Source organism: Zootoca vivipara, chromosome 2, assembly GCF_965207765.1.
Source record: "Zootoca vivipara chromosome 2, rZooViv2.hap1.1, whole genome shotgun sequence".
NCBI lineage: Eukaryota > Metazoa > Chordata > Lepidosauria > Squamata > Lacertidae > Zootoca > Zootoca vivipara.
This window is the reverse complement of record NC_142584.1, coordinates 81,694,041-81,699,834: the sequence shown is the minus strand read 5'-3', so window position 1 is coordinate 81,699,834 and position 5,794 is coordinate 81,694,041.

Below are 5,794 nucleotides of genomic sequence, written 5' to 3'. Positions count from 1 at the left end.
GAGTTTGGGGATGCCTGCCTTAGTTGCTCTAACCAGCAGAGCTTAATAAGAGTATGATCCTTGAAGGCATTTAGCCTGTGTCAGTATCTCAGATCGTCTTAATTATGGCTGCTAGCGAGGGGAGGCCCAACTCAGCTCTAGGGTGGGCTGCCGGTGTCCCACAAGGAATCCCTAAAATCTGCCTCAAATTTATTCTTGGGGATGTCTATTTCAGATTCAACACCAATTCCTCATATCTCAGCCCCGCAGAGCATTTTGGCAATGATTTTAGAGACAAAGATCTGAATAGCTAGGTTGATTAACTGCCTGCCCTTTGAATGGAAGAATCTATATAACTGCCCAGTAGAGCGGCCAGATATTAGCTTAATTGCTTTCAGATGGGGTTTCCATTATGACTTCCCACCGATAAGTTATCCTAGATATTTAAATTTTAGTACTTTTTCAAGGGTGTGACCCTCTAGAGTCCACCTGGACTTGGTAGTCCTCTTACCAAATACAGTGACCTTGGTTTTATTGTAGTTTTTAGATGCTTTTTTTACACAGCTGTCCAAATTTAACCAGCGTCCTTCTAAGTCCAATTACATTCTGAGGTAACAACTAAATCATCGGTGTAGAGCAAAATTCTCATGCACTAGTTTCTTTATGGCAAGACTTCTCATTTGTCAGACTGATGAGATGCTTTCTACCTCAGCCAATTAAAACAGTTGTTTCATTTGTCACAGGTGTGCAAATCTGTGTTTGCAGGATGTGACATTTTCACTCTGCATAGAGAAAAAAAAATGTTAGATGAAAATGAAGAGGCTTTTAACAAGACACAAAAACAGTGAGACTTCTAAGTAAATGGTTAGGATTACACTACTACTGTTAGCTGTTATGTCTCGAGAGACAATGAGTATGCCTCTTGGGTGCTGCCTCCTGCATTGTTTTAGCTGCCTAGCATACTATGAGATATGTTAGTATGATCTTGAAATGCACTGGGAATCTAGGGCCCCTTCAGACACTCTTTTTGTTCTGCATTCTCCAGGCTAAACTCTTCATCAGCCCTGCTTCACAAATGCTCTTGCCTGACTGGGATAAGGTTGCTCACAACGAAATGTGGCCTTTGGAATAGAAAAAAAAGTTCCCTACCCTTCCCCTGGTGCAAGTGTTCTCCCATAATCCCTAGCCATTGGCCGATGGACCAAAGAATATCCACACCTGCCCTAGGGCCTAGAATCTTTGGAAATATGGTTTATCCCAGTTTCAGGGACGGGGGTGGTGCAAACAGGTCTCATCCTGAAGATCTTGGAGGCTATATTATAGCCAATAAATTTTGGAGATAACTTAATAAAATTTCATTCCTTCATCTATGCACTCTCTGCTGCTGCTCCTTTCACTTTGGCTTCCTTTGCTATATGTCGGTTCTTTAGCTCGTTTCCCCTTCTTGATAGCGAGGACCCACATCCACACCTGATGTGTCTTTCCCCCTGCCTTAATTCTGTTGGATTGCATCCTCAGCACTCTCCCTGCAATACCATTTCCGGGTCAGACTGGGAGCTCCTTGGCACACTTCCTTGCTCCCTCCTCTCACAGGTACTTTGCAGTGAATTAAATATTTCCTTTTGTGGCTTCAGTCCATTTTATTGCTTTCTGATGAGTGCCAGGAGGGGGATTAGTAAGCAATAGCCTCTTGAATAACCTCTTTCAGTTGCATAAATGTCTGTTTCTGTCCCCAGTAGAGTAGTAGAGGCTTTAATTACTGTTTTTCTCTATGATATTCTTCCAGGTTTTTATTTGTGAGACAGCCCAATTTGCTACAAAAAAGACAAAAGAAAAGCTATTATAAACATTAATGAAAAACTCCCCCCAACATGGGGGGGGACCTTTACCTTGGGGAAATTAACAGCATAAACCTATGCTTGTTTACTCAGAATTTACTCTGAGTCAGAAGTAAATCCTGGGGTCTCTAGCTTTCAATGGGACTTACCGGTACTCATTGACTTACAAAAAATTACAATATGGACCATGACCCATTGGCAATCTTAGGTTGTGAACTGCTCTGAGATCTATGGGTATTGGGCAGTACTGTATACAAATTTAATTACTGTAATACATACGGTAAATGGGATGGGAAAATGTTGTGAGCTCCTGGAATCAGAATTGTAAGTTGCTGGGTGGGATGTCAAAAGCCAGGACCTTCAAGGAAGCCTTCTCTGAAATACAGGTACGACTGGTTCCACGTGCAGGACCAACATGTGGCTGAGAGGGTGATGGTGTCGGAAGGAGGCTTTTAAATTTCTTAGGGACCAGGGAACATATGGGGAGAAGCTGGACTAGTCATACCTCGGTTTAAGTACGCCTCGGTTTGAGTATTTTCAGTTTAAGCGCTCCGCGGACCTGTCTGGAACGCATATTACTTTCAATGGGAAAGTTCGCTTCAGGTTAAGTACACTTCTGGTTAAGTACGGACTTCTGGGGCTTCCGGTTCAGCGCCAGCGCCGTCCGGCGGGGTCCGTCTCGAGCTCCGAGACGACCCGTCTCTGCAAGGGAGGGGGAAGCAGCGGGAGCGCCGCTGCACCCCAAAGAACCTCAGATCGCGCGTTCTGGGGGCAGAAATAGCCGAGCAGCGCCCCAATCCCGACTCCCCAACTCTCCGGTAGGCTCTAATAAGAGCTCCGGAGCGAGAAGGGTCGCAGTCGCGGGGGCCATTTTGGAGCGCCATCGCTATCCTCGCAGGGAGAAGCTCCGTGCCAGAGGCGGAGAGCGCTGGATTTTTCCAAAGAAGAAATCAGGAAATTGAGAGACCGTGAGTACAAAGGACTCAAAGATTAAAAATTGGATTCGAGATTTGGAATGGGGGTGAGATTTAAAAAACGGAAGCCGATCTCCCCCTTACTGATCTAAAAAGGAGAAGCAGCTTAAGGAGGAATCCCAGTGCCGGGGGCTAAAAAACTTTATTGTTTGAATATCTCCAAGGACTGACTAAAGACTCTCCTCCTGAGGCAGGGTTAGGGGGGAGAACTGTTATAGACAATAAGAATCCCTGCAAACATATTTAGCTGAAGAAGAGACCCCCCTCTGTACCCTGAAATTTGGCACCCCGAACAGAACAGCGAGTGGAATATAATGGGGTGAGTGAAAGGAAGGAATTCACATTTTAAAACTTCTGGTTCGACATTTGAGAATATACTGTATCCAGTTTGGGTTATGTGGAAGAACTGCAACTTGTAACCACTTCCTGTTTTCCAAGTCTTGCTCTGCCCTTGAAAAGCTAGAAAAATGCCAACAGAAGATTACACACCTGGCTTCCAGGAGAAAGTTTTGAAACTCTTGTGGGAAATGAGAATTAATATGTATAAGACTCAACAACAATTGGAAGGAATAAACCAAGATCAAGATCTACAGGAGGATGAAATACTTCAAGAAATGGTGCATGAGGATAAACAGGCAGATGAACCGATTTACAACATAATTGAAGTTAATGATGATGAAATGCAGGACTTGCCAATGAATAAAGACTTAGCTGAGAGTGGAATTAACCCTCCTCAGGAGGGGAACAAGCAAGAATTTTTGAAGAGACAAAAAACTCACAAGAAAAGCATCATGCAAAGAAGAAAGGACTTATGGGGGGGAGAGAATGGAGAAGATTGGATTGAAAAATTGGTCAGGAAGGGGGAGGGATGAAGGAGGAATATTTGTTGTAATAGGATGGATAAAAAAAAAGGACTGAAAACTGGATCACGGACTTTGGACTTGCTGGACTGGAAGGGGAAGGCCAGGATCAGGGGATAGAGAGGAAAGAATTGAGGATAAAGATAAAATCTAGAATTGGGAATGTAAATAGGTTCTTAAAATTATGGGAGTTCTGGGGGGGAAATTGGGGCATGGGGAAAAAAAAGGAAAATTGATAAGTTAGAAATAAGATTTAGGAGTTATTTAGAAGTATCAAAAAAGAGAATTTGGTAAGATGAATGATTGAAGGGATGGTTGGGGGTTCTGGACCTCTTGTCGGCCCTCTGCGCGCGGGGAGCTCCTGGTGGCAGGGGGGGCTCCTGGGGTGGGGAGGGCGGGGAGGGAGGGAAGTCCCAATTGGAAAAAGAACCATTGCCTCTCCCTTTCTCTCCTCTGGGGCTCTCGGTGGCAGAGGGAGTGCTGGGGGGGAGGAGGGGAGGGAGGGAATGGGAAAAGATGTTAGAAAATAAATTTAATAGAAATAAGGATACTATTGAAGTAAGTTTAGAGAGTTTGGAAATTAGAATGGGGAATATGAGAAGAAAACTGCTAAAATGGAGTTAAAAATGAAAATCAGAAAAAGGGGGAGGTAGGGGAAGCCCATAATAATACAATGATTTTTAAAAAAAAGAAAAGAAAGGAATAATTAATAATTGTTCCTTTTTGTTTTTTCATTTCTTTTTTTTTTCTTTTTTTCCTTTACAGCTGTTCTTTTTTCTTCTTCTTCTTCTTCTTCTTCTTCTTCTTTTTTATTATTAATTATTCCTGTGGTTCTTATTTTTCTTTTTTTCTCTCTTTTTGGGTGATTTTTGATCAAGTTTAGATAAATAGTTGGGTGAACACCCACCCGCTCTCTTCCTATATCCCTAGGATCTCTTGGTGGCAGGGGGGGGTTCTGGGGAGGGGAGGGGGGTGGGGACCAGCCCAATTATAAGATGCACCACCTTCGACTGCGTACTGTCCATGGGAGTACCTGGTGGCAGGAGGGATCTCATGGGGGGGGTGGAAGAAGGAGGAAAATATGTTATTTTATTTTTTTGTTTATGTGTTTATTTCTTTGCTTTGTTAATATGCAAAACCAATAAAAATCAATTAAAAAAAAAAAGTACGGACTTCTGGAACCAATTACACTCATACCTTGGGTTAAGTAAGCTTCAGGTTGAGTACTCCGCGGACCCGTCTGGAACAGATTAATCCACTTTCCATTACTTTCAATGGGAAAGTTCGCTTCAGGTTAAGTGCACTTCAGTTTGAGTACTCCACGGACCACCTGGAACGGATTAATCCACTTTCCATTACTTTCAATTGGATAGTTCGCTTCAGGTTAAGTACGCTTCAGGTTAAGTACAGACTTCCGGAACCAATTGTGTTTGTAAACCGAGGTACTACTGTAGTACAAACGGGGTGGGGGCTCCAATTGAAGCAGGATGAAACCAGACTACCGGCAGAACAGCTTTTAAACTGATGGGGGGGGGGTAGCCGACAGAAGCTGAGGCAGGTCCAGTATGAAAGCAACCTCTCGCCGAGGATGAAGATGATAAAAAGGTGACGACACTGAAAATTCTTATAACATCATTTTAAATGGGGGAGGCGTAGAACAAGCTATGGCGAGTGCAATGGCACAAAGTACATACCACAGGCCAAAACACAAGCGCCAGAAACTCTTGGAGAGAGAGAGAGAGAGAGAGAGAAAGAGACACGGTATATAATGCCAGAAGCCTGAGAGCCAAGATGGGGGAACTGGGTTGCAGCCTGCTTTCTTCGAAGTAAACTCGATCCGGCACCGGGAGGCTGCCAAGGCTCAAAGAGCAGCCCGCCCAGATTTCCCAGAAGCCCCTCAACATCGCTAACGACCGCATATAAGTCACGTGGGGCGCCGGCCAAACACCGCCGAGGTCAGCTCGGCCCGTCCGTAGTCGCACCAGACGCTCCCCGAGCCGTTTTGCAACCGCAAGCCCCACCCTCTGCCAGCCTACTCGCGCACCTCACCATCGCGTCAGAGCGTCAACACGGCGGGCGGGTCCCGTGACCGGAAGAGGGCGAGCAAGAGGCGGAAGTGAAAGCGGGGAGGGTGTTTGGCCCC